This window comes from Eulemur rufifrons, chromosome 20 (assembly GCF_041146395.1).
Source record: "Eulemur rufifrons isolate Redbay chromosome 20, OSU_ERuf_1, whole genome shotgun sequence".
In the NCBI taxonomy this organism is placed as follows: Eukaryota; Metazoa; Chordata; class Mammalia; order Primates; family Lemuridae; genus Eulemur; species Eulemur rufifrons.
The window spans coordinates 22,949,253-22,966,192 of NC_091002.1; positions in this window are offsets into that span (position 1 = coordinate 22,949,253).

Genomic DNA, 16,940 nt, shown 5'->3' on the forward strand with positions numbered 1-16,940 from the left:
TTTCCTCTGCCTGGAAAATCCTTCCACCATCAGCTCTTTTTCTGTATAATGTACTACATGCCTGTCAAGATACAGCTCTACTGTGACCTGCTTTGGGATGTTTTCCTTGAACCTTCTCATCCAAGTCACCCTTTCCTCAGTACTCCCTCAACACATAGTTTTATTAACTCTTTGTCACAATGTACTATGATTATTTGCTTAAAAGTCTCTCTCTCTCAGAGCTTCTCCAGGGCTTGTTTTATGGCTTATGTTTTTGTTTGTTCGTTTTTTGTAACCCTGGTACCTCAGACATTGCCTAGCACGTCTGAGCTGAGAGAATGAATGAGTTGGAGCGGCTAAGTTGGATGGGCATGCTAAATAATCAGCCCCATAGTGCTTCACACACACACCTCACCTTCATGTTGCTAAATCTGATTGGACTCTAATTTCCTAGCGGCCAGCAGGCCCTGATGGCTGGCTCTTGATGCTAGGAGTCACAGTATAGGATAGATGGTCCTGTGGAGGGGTGGGAGATACCTGGATCTGAAAAAATTTGGAGGGTCCCCCAAGCCACACGCACCTATTTCTTAATCTCTTTATACCTTTCAGGCCTTTAAAATGGGGGTCTGATGTCACCAGGCCCAGCTGGCCCCAGCAGTCACTGCCAGGTTCCGGGAACGTAGCAGCTGTTTCAGAGTGCCCCAGTCCTTCCCAACACTGGCTTTCAGATGGGGGGGTGCAATACTCCTGAGGCAGATGAAGACCTACTAAGGGATATTCAGGTACTGATACCTTTAAGGGAATTAATTTCCAGGTCTCAGCTTCCAGATGTACTCTGCCTGAGAAGGTCCCTGGGTTGGAGGCTCCGTGGCTTTTTCTTCATAACTGTAGTTTGCTTGTTTTTGTAAGAAAGGCATTCAGGCCCACCCTGAATCTTACTCTGGTATATTATTGCCTGGGCAATACAAAATCCTGGAGATGCCAAAAGGATGATTAAAAAAATATCAGATTCAAGGAAGCATACTTCAATTATGGATGACATTATTTGTTAAAATTAAAAGTGGTATGTGAGCAAGGGTATGAAGACCACTGGTTCAAGACTGTGGCCCTTGGGAGGTTTTCTAGGAGGTACCGGCATGGTCCTCTTCACCTCTAGGCCCCTGCAACTGGACCTCAATTTCACCAGGCTGGCCAAGAAAATCACTGTACTTTATTTCTTAGTAATTTCCACCACAATTGACCAGTCTGCTTTTTGAAACACACTGTTCCCTTGGCTTTGGCATAATCACACATTCCTGATTTTCCTCTCCCTGGCCCCTCACTCTAAGTTTCCTTTGCTAGTTCCATCTCTTCCAACTGACCTTATAAATTCAGGAGTTTCTCAGGGCAGTTATAAGCCCTCTTCTCTTTCTGTTCTTTTCTCACTAAGAGATTTCACCCATTACTGCAGTTTCAAATACAATCTGTGTCCCAGCAACTCCCAAATTTCTAATTCTAGACTGTGCTCTCAAACTCCTAAATCCGATTTCTTATTCCACTTTTATATCTTAGTATCTCCCAATATTCCTAAATTGCAAAAAGCCAAAGCCAAGGTCATGTTCTTCCTATTCAATATCTCATCCTCCTTCAGGCTTCTCTAACTTAGTACTAGTACTCCGTCTACCCAGCTGTTCATGCCAGAGGCCTGGGAGGCAGCCTCGAGACCTCTTTAACCTCCCCTATAGCCAGTCAATAATTTATTCCTGTGGATTCCACTTCAGGTAAGATTTCCCTGAGCCTCCAGACTAGGCCACATACCCCTATTCCACGCCCTTGTATAGCATCTTTTACTTTATAATACTTACTCAGATGGCAAATAAGTAATTATTTGTATCATTATTTCTCCCCCTAAGCTCCATGAGCGCAAGGACCATGCCTGTCATTTCTGGCATATAGTAGGCTCTTAAAGAATATTTGTTAAATGAACAAACGTCTAAGCCCTCTGTAGAACTATGTCGTGTCTTTGTAATTTAGCACTTAGCGCTATGCCCCAGTAGGGGGCAGCAGAGTACATATAATGGAAACAGTTCCGTCCTCGGTATGGAAAGGGTCATTTTAGATAAATCACTTACCCTTTCTGTGACTCTATTTCCTTCTCTGGAAATCGGGGTTAATTCTCTGTCCCTTGGACTAAAAGAGATAAGCAGATGTAAAAGGGCTTTCAGTGCTGTACAAACAGGAGAGAGTGTGATTAGAGTCAGTTGAGATAAATATTTGTTGAATAAATGGAGACAGAGGAAGAGGATTTTGGCTACACGACTGGGGAACAGATTTGGGTAGAGACTTGACAGATTCGGAAGAGAGAAAATGAAAGCTCCAGGAAGAGACTGGCTTAAGTCCAGAGCCAGCCTGAGGCCGAGCTGTGAAGTCAGCACAGTGTGTTCTTGGCGCGCTGTCCTCTCCTTTCTGTCACTGCCCTCCACCTCTGCTGGAGCTGAGCCGCCAGTGCCCGGTGGCTGCGCTGTGCTGCGCCACCGGCTTCTCTTTCCCTCCTCTCCCGTCGAAGCCTATCCGTCCCATGTCCCTCAGAACCCCCCTCTCACCGCCATCCATAACGACAGCTAGTTAACCGATGACTGGATCCCCACCAAAGTGCTAACAGCAGATAACGTGTTATTTTACCTTTCTCAATAATAGGGGTTGCACCTTCTCGAGACAGAAGGAATAACCTACTCAGAGTGAATAAATTCCAAATGATAAAGTTTTAGGTTTTGTGGAGCGAGAGGAAATGGAAAATTCACAGGGATTAAGGCAGTCCTAATTTCAGGCTCAAGGAAAGTAACTGGGCTGGGTTCGGTGGCTCATGCCAGTGATCCTAGCACTCTGAGAGGCCGAGGCAGGAGGATCACTTGAGCCTAGGAGTTTGAGGTTGCTGTGAGCTAGGCTGACGCCACGGCACTCTAGCCTAGGCGACAGAGCGAGACTCTGCCTCAAAGAAAAAAAAAAAAAAAAGAAGAAGAAGAAAAGTAATTGTACAAATACAGAATCTCAGAGATGTGACTTGATAGTAATATGATGGAAAATACGTTTTTAGAAATTTCATATATATACACACACATATACATGCAATAGATATGTATATATAATTTAATTGTAATTTACATTCAGTAAAATTCACATTTTGGCGTACAATTCTGTGTGTTTTGACAAATGCACAGAATCCTATAACCACCACCACAATAAAATACAGAACAGTTTATCACCTCCCCAAAATTCCCTTGTGTTACCCCTATATTGACAAAACCTTCCCCTACCCTTCAGCTCTGGCAACACTGATGTGTTCCCTGTTCCTATAGTTTTACCTTTTCCATAATGTCATGTAAATGGAATCATACAACATGTAGCCTTTTAAATTTCACTTCTTTTACTCGGCATAATGGATTTAAGATTCATCTGCATTGTCGCATGCATCAAAAGTGTATTCCTTTACATCAAAAGTGTATTCCATTGTACGGATATTCCACAGCTTGTTACTCCATTTCCCAGCTGAAGAATATTTGGATTGTTTCTAGCTTTGGCAATTGTGAATAAAGCCTCTGTAAACATTCACATAAAGGTTTTTGTGTGAACATAAATTTTCATTTTACCTGGGCAAATTTCTAGGCAGGATTATTGGGTCATACAGTAAGTGCATGTTTAACTTTATAAGAAACTGAGAGAGGGACTGTATAGTTTTGTATCCCCACCAGCATGGGAGTTGCAGTTGCTCTGTGTTTTCACCAGCAACTGGTATTGTCAGCTTCTTTTCAACTTTAATAGATGTGTAAACATATTTTGGTGTGGTTTTAATTTGCAGTTCTCTAATGACAAATGATGTTGAGCATCCTTTCATATGCTTATTTGCCATTCATATATCTTCTCTGGTGAAGTGCCTGTTCAAATCTTTTGCTCATCTTTTTTTGTTTGTTTATTTTCTTATTACTGAGTTTTGCAGAGTTCTTTATAAATTCTGGATCAAGTCCTTTGTTAGGAATTTGATTTTCATTCAGGCATGGTGGCTCGTACCTGTAATCCTAGTACTTTGGGAGGCTGAGGTGGGAGGATCACTTGGGACCAGAAGTTTGAGACCAAACTAGCAGCATAACCTGAGACTCTGTCTCTACAAAAAAATATAAAAATTAGTCAGGTGTGGTTCATGTGCCTGTAGTCCCAGCTACTTGGGAGGCTGATGCAGGAAGATCACTTGAGCCCAGGAGTTTGAGGCTGCAGTGAGCTATCATGACATTGCCACACTCTGGCCTGGGCAACAGAGACAGACCCTGTCTAAAAAAAAAAAAAAGAAAGAAAAGAAAAGAAAAAAAATAAAGAAAGGAAATGTGATTTGCAAATATTTTCTCCTAGGTCGTTGCTTGTTTTTTCACTCCTTTAACAATGTCTTTGGATGAAAAATATTTAATTTTGATGAAATCTAATTTATCAAATTTTCCTTTTATGAATTGTGCTTTAATATTGCATTTGAAAATTCTGCCTAACCCAAGGGGACAAGGATTTTTCTCTTGTGCTTTCTTCTAAAAGTTTCACCGGTTTACATTTAGGTCTATGATCCATTTCAACTAAACTTTTTAATAGAAGATGTGAGGTATAGGTCAAAGGTTATTCATTTATTTACTTATTTATTTATTTTTGAGACAGAGTCTAGCTCTTGCTCAGGCTGGTCTTGAACTCCTGGCCTCACAAAGTGCCAGGATTACAGGCATGAGCCACCTGGCCTGGCCAAACTTTACATTTTTGCATATGAATGTCCAATTGTTTAAGCATCATTTGTTAAAAAGATAATCTTTTCCTGTTAAATTGCCTTAGTACCTTTTAAAAAAATTCAATTGGCCCCAGTTAAAATGGCATTGATCAAAAAGACAGGCAATAATGAATGCTGGTGAGGATGTGGAGAAAGGGGAGCCCTCAAACACTGTTGGTGGGAATGTAAACTAGTGCAACCACTATGTAGAACAGTACGGAGGTTACTCAAAAAACTAAAAATAGAACAGGACTACTATATGATCCAGCAATCCCACTCCTAGGTACATATCCAAAAGAAAGGGAAAAATTATATCAAAAAGATATTTACACTCCCATGTTTATTGCAGCACTGTTCACAATAGCTAAGATTTGGAATCAACCTAACTGTCCATCAATGGATGAATGGATAAAGAAATTGTGGTGTATATGCACAATGGAATATTATATAGCCATAAAAAGAATGAAATCCTGCCATTTGCAACAACATGGTTGGAACTGAAGAACATTATGTTAACTGAAATAAGCCAAGCACAGAAAAGACAAATCTCTCATGTTCTCACTCACACACGGGAGCTAAATGTTATAACAATTTGTCTCTTGGAGACAGAAAGTAGAATGATTGTTACCAGAGAGTGGAAACCGTAGTGGGGAGGGGAGGATAAAATGGGGATATTAATGAATGCAAATATATAGTTGGATAGTTAGATAGAATGAACAATATTTGATAGCCCAACAAAGTGACTATAGTCAACAAGAATTATGGTATACTTTAAGATAACTAAAAGATAAAAAAAAGAAAAAGAAAAAAAGATAACTAAAAGACTGGAATTGGAAATTTCTTAACACAAAGAAATGATAAATACTTGAGGTGATGGATACCCCAGTTACCCTGATTTGATTAATACATATTTTATGCCTGTATCAAAACATCTCGTGTACCCTATAAACACCTACAACTATTAGGTACCCATAATAATTAAAAATTAAAATTTTTAAAAATTAAAAATGTTGTAGCTGTGAGGTACAATAAAGTGAAGTACAATAAAATGAGGGATGCCTGTATATAGGTCTATTTACTCTTTCCCCTTAAGATTGTAGTTGCCCTACGTATTACATCTACACACACTGAAACCCTCCTAGATCATGTTATAAATTTTTCTTTCAATGGTCATAAATAACTTTGAAGTACTTAATAAGAGAAAAATAACCTATTATTTTTACTCAGATACGTCCCAGTTCTGTTGCTCTTCCTTCATTCCTGGACTTCCAGGTTTCTTTTGGAATCATTTCAGCTTCCGTTCACATTCCTTTCAGAGCACGTCTCCTGGAGACAAATTCTCTTAGGCTTTATCTGAGAATGTTTTTATTTTACCTTCATTCCTGAAGGGGATATTCACTAGATGGAGAGTTGACAATTCTTTTCTTTCAGCACTTTAAAGGTATTGCTCCAGTGTCCTCTAGTTTCACAGGTCTCTGATAAGAAATCTACAGTCATTAGAATTATTGTTCCCCTACACCTAATGTGTCATTTTTCCTGGCTACCCTTAACATTTTTTTCTTAATCTTTGGTTTTCAGAAATTTGAGTAGGGTGGGCGGGGTTTTCATGGCATTTATCCTGTTTAGGGTTTGCTGAGCTTCTTGACTCTGTAAATTTATGTCTTTAACCAAATTTATGAAGTTTTCATCCATTATTTCTTCAAATATTTTTCCACACCCATCTCTTTCTCCTCTATTTCAGAAACTTCGGTGACACAAATGTCAGACCTTTTGATATTGTTCCCCAGGTTCCTGAGGCTCTGTTCATTTTTAAAATCTTTTTTCTCTGTGATCTTCATATTGGATTTCTGTTGACCTGTCTTCAAGTTCACTCATTCATTCCTCTGTCATCTCCATTCTACTACTGAGTCCCAACAGTACATTTTTTTTTTAACTTCGTATAGTTTCCATTTGCTTCTTTTTATAATTTCTATTTCGCTGCTAAGAACTTCTACCTTTCCATTTATTTTAAGGATGTTAAAAAGTTAACTTTTACCTCAAGGAGGACGGTTATAATAGCTACTTTAAAATCTTTGCCAGATAATTCTGACATTTGGGTCATTTAGGGATTAGCATCTGTTTGTTTTCTTTTTCCTTGAATATTGATTCATTTCTTGGTTCTTGGTATGTTAGGTAATTTTGGATTATATCTTGGCCATCTTGAGTACGAAACTGTGACGCTGAGTACTGTTTAAATCCTCTGGATGTCGACTATTGTTATTTTAACAAGCAATCAGTGTCAGTTAGGCTCACACTACAAGGTCTGTCTCACCTTCTGTGGGTGGTAGTTGCAGCGTCAGTTCATTTTCAGGGTCTTTGTGAGGCTCTGTGGATCTGTCTCTCTCATGTGCCACTCTGGGATCACTCTGCGACTCAAGTGGTGGTCTGTATTATTGGTCAGTTCCCGAAGCTATTACTAAGTGTCTTTGGGTATGTTCTGCACATGTGCAACTTGAGAGTGAGCCCAGGATTTCTCTTGGTTCATGCACAGAGTTGAGGGATCGCTTTCTCTAGCTCGTTCTTCTCTGAGATTTCTCCCACGCTCTCTGGCTCCCCAAGGCCCCTTTTCCTCTGTCTGGAAAGATGGATTCTCTTAGAGTTTTAGCCTCCCAAGCTGTTACATAGCTCCATACCATCTAGCCCACCTCTAAGGTGAAGGGGCAAAAGGGGGATGGAGAGAGAGAGAGAGAGAGAGAGAGAGAAGAAAAAGGAGATTCCTTTCATTGTCTCCTCTGTATTAACCACATTTTCTAGTTTCTATACCTGATGCTTTGACATCTGGGGCCTTGCTGACCAGGAAGCTTATTCTCCCTCTCAAGGATAGCTGATTCCCAGAAATGGCAAATGACTCTTTTTCAGGCATGCCTTTTGCATGCAAACTACCAATCCATAGCCTGTCGGCACCCCACCCCACTCTCTCCAGCTCACAAGGGCCCCTTTTCCTGATCCTCTGGGCAGAAAGATGGGGCTTTCTTTTTGTTTTTGCTGTCTGCACCTATTGTGCAGTTTCTAGATTTTGCCCACACTTAGGTGAACGCCAGAAGATAAAGGAGATGAAGTTCAAGTTTTGACTTCCCTCTTTAATCTGCCTGCTACTATTTCCTTTTCAGAGTCTTCAGATAGTTTTTGTTTGGTTTTGTATTTTGGCCACAATTTTAGTTGCAATTAGTGAAAGAGAAGGGCTGGAATAGGTTTACTCCATCTTGCCACCAGCAAAAGTAAAAATGGGAATTTTGATTAATGACAAATTCAACTGTATGGATGGAAAGAAAATACTGTATGTAAAACCCAGAAAGTAATAGTTTCTCTCTGTGTGTGTGTGTGTGTGTGCGTGTATGATATATATAGCACTTATCAAATGCTACCTACAGAACTATTATTGTCCAAATCTGAAATTCACACTTTCCCTCTCCGTCTCCAAGATGAGTATTTCACATCTCTTTTCATACCACCACCACTACTGTGTCCTTCTTACACTCTGCTAAAGATTGTGCTTCTTCATTCTCTGGGAAAACAGAAAGAAAGAGAGGCTAGTTTCTCTACTGACCTACCTTCATCTCTACCCATGTCTGTGTCTCCCGTCCACTTACTATGAACGATCTGTCCTCGCTCCTTAGCTAAGTGCCTTGCAATCTGTCCTCTTTTGCCTACTCAAGCATATCACTCCGGCCACTGCCTTCTTTCTTTTTCCTGCATCATCAAATTTTCCCTCCCTAATCATCATCCCTTTAATACGAACATGCTGTATTATCTACCTTCTTAAAAGAAAAAAAAACTTCTCTTGATCTCATAATCCCTCTTAGCTACTTAATCCCACACTTCTCAATATCCTTAATTAATATTCTACTTAATACCTTACTTCTTTGCTCCCCTATAAAACAAGAAACTCTTATAATTACTCTCACTGTCTCGAATTAGTTCCCTCACTTTCTTTCGTGAGCTCACTCTAATTAGGCTTTTGTCTTCACCACACCACAAAACTGCTCTTATCACAATGACCTCCATCAATAATCAATTCTCTGTCCTTACCATAGTCCACCCATGGGCAGTATCTGTTACAGTCGATCACATCCTCCTTGGTACACTTTTTTCACCTGGCTTCTGAGATACCACTCTCTCTGTTCTCGTCATACCTCACCGGTCACTTCTCAGTTTTCTTTGCTGGTCTCTCCTCAATTTCCACTCTTTAAATGTTGGAGCACTCTCAGGCTTTAGTCCTCACATGTTTTCTCTGTCTACACTATACCTTAGGTGATCCCACCAGCTTCATGAGTTTACAGATCATCTATATGGTGAGCTCCTCCCAAATTTAGGTCTCCAACCTAGACATGTCCCTTCAACTTCAGGCTTGTATACCAACTGCCTATCAGCCTTCCAACATGAATGTCTAATAAATATTAAACTTAATATGTACAGAACAGATGTGTTTCCCACCAAAAACTGCTTCTCCTATAGCTGTCCCATTTCCATAAATGGCAACTATAGCCTCCAGTTGCACAGACCAAAACCCTCCAAGTCATTCCTTTTTGATGTACACTTTATTGAGGCACAACACTGATACAGGAAAGTGCACAGATTATAAATGTACAACTCAGTGAATGTTCACAGAATGAGCACATTTATATAGTCACCACCAGATCGAGGAACACGCCATTGCCCCAGAAGTGCTGTGTCTCTCTTCTAATCACTAGCTCACCACGGTGACCAATATCCTGGCTTCAAACACCATAAGGTAGTTTCGTGTGTATCTTAGAAGTTTATATAAATGGAATCATATAATTTATACTTTTTCGTGTCTGGTTTCTTTTGATTACCATTATATTTGTGACATTCATTCATATTAAGGCATGTTAAGTTTTTCTATTCTCGTTGTATATTTCACTATGTAACTATAGTATAATTTGTTTCATCATTCTATTCTTGGTGGGCGCTTGGGTACTTTCCAGTTTGGGACTATCACGTATAATGCTGCCATGACTAATTTTTTATGTCTTTTGGTGAACATGGGTAACCATTTTTGTTAGATATATACCTAGGAGACATATATTCAACTTTAGCAGATACTCCAAACAAACAGTAGTAGTTGTTGTACCAATTTACATTATCAGCAGCAGCATATAAAAGTTCTAGGGACTCTATATCCTTGCCAATACTGCCTTTCCCTCCCTCCCTCCCTCCCTTCCTTCCTTCCTTCCTTCCTTGTTTTTCTTTTTCTTTTTCTATTTTTTTTTTTTTTTTACTGTTCTGGTGGGTAAGCAGTGGTATCACATTGCATTTCTTAGAGTCATTTTTTCATTCCTCTCATTCTCTTATATCCACATCCAATCTCTCAGCAAATTCTATCAGCTCTGTCTTTATAATATACAATATTCAACTACTTTCACCATCTCTGCTGTTAACACCCCGGTCCATGCCACCATCCTTTTTCACCCGTATGATGGTAATAGCCTCCTAACAGGAGTGTGTGTGTCTTTGGAGCTTCTTGAGTGTGTCTTTGCCCCTTAACCTCTATTTACCCCATGGTGGCCACAGTGATGCTCTTCAAATGCAAGTCAGATCACATCACTCCTCTTCCCAAAAGCCTCTAATGGCTTTCCGTCTCACCTCAGAATAGACGTCAAAGTACTTATAATTGGCTTAGAAGGTCCTGCATGATCTGCCTCCTGCTACTTCTCTCCCCTCTGCCTGTATCACTTCAGATAAACTGGCCTCCTTGTTCATCAGATAAACCAAGCCTACTCCCCAGGACTTCTGCAGCTGCTCTGTCTACCTAGATTGGATCGTTCTTCCCACAGCCATTCTCGCACTTCCTTAAGGTCTCTGCTTAACCTAAAACAGGAACTTACCAACTACTGACAGTCATTTTCCATTCTACCCCCCTTATTTCTCTACTAATTTTCTACTTATTATCGCTGATGTTTAAAAAGTTTACTTTTTTATTAATTGTCCCTTCCAGTAGACAGTAAGTTCTACGAGGACAGGGACTTGGTTTTTGTTCTCTGCTTTATTCCCACTTCCGGAATCATAGAAGTCCCTCAATAAATATTATTTTAATAAATGCATGATAAATTGACAAATTGTGGCAAGTCCAGAAGAATAATATTAGGTTACTGAAATGCACATCAAATGAGGAACACTTGAAGGAACTAGGGCCGTTTAACCTAGAGAAGAGAAGATTTAGGAGAACAAGATCATTGTCTTAGGAAATATGTAGGGCTGTCACATGTGGTTTCAGAGGTCTGAACTTGGCTTTGACATGCTGAATACACCCAGTAATGGGGAGTTCACTACCTTGTGAAGCAGCCAGTTCCATCATTAAATTGCTGTGTCAGAAGGTTATATTACACTAACATTTATTTGTCTTTGACTTTCTCTTACTCATTAATCTGTTCTCTGGAGTCCCATAGACCAAATCTAATCCCTCCTTCACTTGTAACTGGATGAAATGAGTCACCAAAGGGGTATGTTTAAGGAAATCAAAAAACTACAGGCCTTTTGTTTTGCAGAGAGGTATATACACACTGAAAAATGAGAGGCTTAAGAAAATACATGGTTTTGTCATTTGTTTTGGTGGGAAAAGGTTGCAAGGTTCTACGAGGAAAGAGAGGAGGAGAGGTAAGTTGATGACTACAGAGTACAAGTTTAGAAAAAGAACAGAAATGTCTACGAATTTGATTAAATTTCTGCTGTGTGGGGTATGATGAACCTTTTAGCCCAGGCTTCTCACAAAGTAATCAATACAATATCCCTACATCGTGAGTTAGATTTACTTTTTGGGATATGTAGAAATCCTGAGGATAGTGAATATGGAAGAAGACTGAGGCTACTTATGAGAGCCCTGTCAAATGCAGGTGCACGTGCAACAGTCCTTTGGTAACATGAAGGGAAACTAGAGCAAATAGAGTTTTGATTTTACACGGGATATGAGAATTTTTTTATAACATTGCCAGGAAATGAGAATAACACGTGCAGGAAATGATAATATCTGTCCTTCTTTCCTAATAAACTTGTTCAGTACATCAATAAAATTTTAAATTAAGTAATAGAATAAAAGTGTTTCAGTGTCTACAAAATTGTATATCAGAGTGAGAGATTATTATTACTAAAGTAAGCTGCAGATTGGATGAAATAACTTCCTTTCTCAAAAACCTTCAATTCATTCATTCATCCAGCCATTTATTGACTAATTTCTAAATTCCTGGCACTGTTCTGGATACTAAGGATACGAAGATGAACCAAGCAGATTATTGCCCTAGAGGAAAAAATAGTTAACTATTGTCTATAGAATTAAGTATAACTTCTTAGCATGGCATTCTTAAAATGAGATATTTTATCTCCCACAACATTTCCTTAAATAATCTATATTCAGAGCAGCCACATCAGATCATTTAGCATTCCCCAAATTATGTTTGCACTTTTATCCTCTTTGCCTTTGTGCTGTTATATCAGTCCAGAATCAACTCATTATTTCTTGATTCAATAAACGTGTATATTGGACTCTTTCCTTGTGCCAGGCACTATGCTGGCTGTCAGGAACACAGAGATGAATAAGATGTAATCTCTGTCCTCAAAGATCTTAGCAGGAAGATCTCAGAAGGAAGAAACACCTTTCCCCTTTTCACCTACTGAAATTCTTCTCTTTCTTCAAGGCCCAGATGAAATCTGTGGCCTTTGTGTAGTCTTCTCTGATCTCTTTTCTTCAGCACATAGTTTATAATTACTTTGAATGTCTTTCATGCCTTTTGTGTTAAAACAAGCTGTTTTGAATGCCTCTCCCTATGGAATCCTGGACGGGATCATGTTTTACCCATCTTTGTGTCCCTGATAGTAACTAGCATAATTCTTTGTATAAAATAGCCCTCAGCAATAGTTAACTGAATTGGAAAAAGAATGGGGTAGAGAAACCTCAACCTCAGACCTCCTGGCAGAAGGCCTAAAATCAAGACATACATGTTGTACTGAACGAAAAGACGGGAATACAGTAAACCAGGCCACTCAGAAGGAGGCTTTTAGCATATTCTAGGGGATCACTTGTTTACATTTATTCCAGATTTATTTATTTCTCATGTAAACTCCAACTGGGCCTCCAATAGTCTGGCCACCACAGGACAAACCTAAGCCAACCATTCTAAGGTCACTCCCAAAAAGAGAAATGGGACTTCTAAGACACTTAAAGTTGTCCAAATGCTAACTGTCTGGATTTAGGAATTTAGAATCCTAGTTATCAGAGCTGGGAGGTATCTTAGAAATTATGAACACCCTCCCAGAAAGGGGCACTGACTTATCCAAGGTCACACAGCTATGAATAAATATTTACACGTGTTCACTCTTTACCCTGACTAGAAATTCCTGGAAATGAGGATCATACTTCTCTCTGAAAGGTCAGAGTTACTTATCCTACTGCTTTCCTGGTTTCTTTACCTCTTGTGGTTTTGGACACGGACATGAACTTTCAGAGAATTCCTCCAAATTATCCCATTATCTCTATAACCTATGATTCCTCCCATCTCCCACAGCATGATGTAGCAGCAATAAATAGCTCAGGATCAAAAGTCAGAAGTCCCAAGCTCTAGTTCCAGTTCTTGTACCAAGTAACTGTGGAACTTTGGGCAAGCAACTTGCATTTACCCAGCTTTAGTTTCACCATAGTACAGAGTGATCAGGTATAACATTTTGCAATTCTTACTCCTTATTTTCTATGTAGACTCAGAAGAAGATAGATCAGACTGAAATGAGAAAGCACAAAGAAGGAAATAACCTAATTGTTAACATTTTTTTGCTGCCCACTGATTTAAATAGCTATTGCTTTCTTTTTTCAGATTCAAAATTATTTTATTATTACTACTTTGTAACATCTTTTTCTTCTTTGAGACAGGGTCTCTCTCTGGCACCAGGTTGGAGTGCAGTTGATATGATCATAGCTCACTGCAGCCTTGAACTCCTGAGCTCAAGCAACCCTCCTACCTCAGTCTCCTGAGTAGCTGGGACTGTAGGTGCACCACCACACCCAGCTAATTTAACAAAAACTTTTTTTTTTTTTTTTTCCAGAGATGAGGTCTCACTATGTTGCCTAGACTGGTCTCCAACTCCTGGCCTCCAGTGATCCTCCCGCTTCAGCCTCCCAGAGGAGAATTATAGGCACGAGCCACTGTGCCCAGCCCATTTTAAATTAAATATTAATAATTTGTATATGTAGTGTAAGGTTCAGATTCAACTTCATTCTTTTGCATGTTGATATCTAGTTGTCCCAGTACCATTTGTTGAAAAGCTTATTCTTTCTCCACTGAATTGTCTTAGCATCTTGTAGGAAATCAATTGACCACAGATGTAAGGGTTTATTTCCAGAATCTCAGTCCTATTCCATTGACCTGTATGTTTGTCCTTATGCCAATAAAACACTGTCTTAGTTACTATAACTTTTTATTTTATTTTATTTTTTTTTTTGAGACAGAGTCTCACTCTGTTGCCCAGGCTAGAGTGAGTGCCGTGGCGTCAGCCTAGCTCACAGCAACCTCAAACTCCTGAGCTCAAGGGATCCTCCTGTCTCAGCCTCCCGAGTAGCTGGGACCACAGGCATGTGCCACCATGCCCGGCTAATTTTTTTTTTTTCTATATATATTTTTAGCTGTCTATATAATTTCTTTCTATTTTTAGTAGAGATGGGGTCTCGCTCTTGCTCAGGCTGGTCTTGAACTCCTGAGCTCAAACGATCCGCCCACCTCGGCCTCCCAAAGTGCTAGGATTACAGGCGTGAGCCACCGCGCCCGGCCTAACTTTTTAGTAAATTTTGAAATCAGAAAGTATGAGTCCTCAAATTTCATTCTTTTTTTTATTCATATTTTTTTGTTGTTGTTGTTGTTACTCTGGGTCCATTTTACTCTATATGAATTTTAGAATTGTTAGAAATGCCGAGGGAGGAACGCAGGAGGCCAAGAAGAAGGAAAAGAAAGTTTATTTTAACATCTGCTTACAGACGAGCCGAGGCCAAGATGGCGTCAACCCCCAAACTGGTGGGTGTCCAGGGCTTTTATAGTCAGATTTGGGTGGGCTCTCAAAGGGGACGGGGCCAGTTTAAAGGGGAAGTTCCCATGGAACCTCCCACCAGCCTCTGGATTCAGCCTAACAACAATCAGCTTATCAATTTCTGCAAAAAGAAACGTAGTTGGGATTTCAATAGAGATTGCTCTGAGTCTGTAGATCAGCTTGGGGAGTATTGTTTTCTTCAAAAGATTAACTCTCTGATTGATTAATACAGGATGTCTTTCATGTCTTTCATTTATTTACACTTTCTTTCAACAATGTTTTATAGTTTTCAATGTACACATCTTGTACTTCTTTTGTTACATTTATTTTATTCTTTTTTATTCTATTGCAAATAGCATTCTTTTCTGAATTTCCCTATTGTTCACTGCTAGTGTATAGAAATATAACTAATTGTGTTGATCTGGTATCCTGAAACCTTGCTGAATTTGTTTATTAGCTCTCACAGGTTTTTTTTTTTTTTTTTTTGGTAGATTTTTTTTTTTTTTTTGAAACAGAGTCTTGCCCTGTTGCCCGGGCTAGAGTGAGTGCCGTGGCGTCAGCCTAGCTCACAGCAACCTCAAACTCCTGGGCTCAAGTGATCCTTCTGCCTCAGCCTCCCGAGTAGCTGGGACTATAGGCATGCGCCACCATGTCTGGCTAATTTTTTTCTATATATATTTTTAGCTGTCCAGATCATTTCTTTCTATTTTTACTGGAGACGGGGGTCTCGCTCTTACTCAGGCTGGTCTCGAACTCCTGACCTCAAGCAATCTTCCTGCCTTGGCCTCCCAGAGTGCTAGGATTACAGGCGTGAGCCACCACGCCCAGCCGGTAGATTTTTTAAAAATTTTCTACATACAAGGTCATGTCATCTGTGAATAGATATTGTTCACTTCTTCCTTTCCAATCCAGATGACTTTTCTTTTTCTTGCCTAATCGCCCAGGCTGGAACCTCCAATACAATGATGAATATAGGGAGAAAGCTTTCAGTTCTTATTATTTCAGTATAATGTTGGTTGTGGGTTTTTTGTAGATACCCTTTATTGGGTTGAACAAGTTCCCTTCTATTCCTAGTTTGCTGAGTGTTTTTGTCATGACAGGCTGTTGGATTTTGTCAAATACTTTTTCTGCATCTATTGAGATGATCATGTGGGATTTGTACTTTATTTTATGGATATGGTATATTACATTGATTGATTTTCATATGTTGAATGAACCTTACATTCCTGGCATAAATATCACTTGGTCGTGGTGTATAATCCTTGTTATATGTTGCTAGATTCAGTTTACTAGTATTTTGTTGAGGGTTTTTGTGTGTATAGTCATAGAATTATAATATTACCCTGCAGTTTTCTTGTGATGTTTTGTCTGGTTTTGGTACATGGTAATGCTGGCCTCATGAAATGAGCTATAAAGTGTTCCCTCCTCTTCTACTTCTTAGAAGAGTTTATCAAGGATTGATATTACTTCTTTTTAAATGTTTGGTGGAATTCACTAGTGAAATAATTTAGTCCTAGGCTCTTCACGGGAAGTTTTAAAATGACTAAGTCAATCTCTTCATTTGTTACAGATCTATTTGGATTTCTATTTATTATGAGTCTGTGTCAGTGTGTGTCTCTCTAGTAATTTGTCGATTTCATCCAAGTTATCTAGTTTTTTTGGCATATAATTGTTTACATTATTCCCTTATAATTCTTTTTATTTTTGTAATATCATTAGAGTGGTTCCCTTTTAATTCCTGGCTTTCATAATTTGAGCCCTCTCTCTCTCTCTTTTTTTTGAAACAGGGTCTCACTCTGTTGCCCAGGCTGGAGTGCAGTACTGTCATCCTAGTTCACTGCAATCTCCAACACCTGGGCTCAAGCAATCCTCCTGCCTCAGCCTCCCAAGTAGCTGGGACTCCAGATGCCCCACCACACCCAGCTAATTTTTAAATTTTTAATAGAGATGGGGTCTTGCAATGTTGCTCAGGCTGGTCTTGAACTCCTGGCTTCAAGAGATCCTTCTGCCTTTTCCTCTAAAAGTGCTAGGATTATAGTCATGAGCCACCACACCTGGCCTGAGTCTTCTTTTTTCTTTCTTTCTTTTTTTTTTACCATTACCCCCATATTATAGATGAATCTCT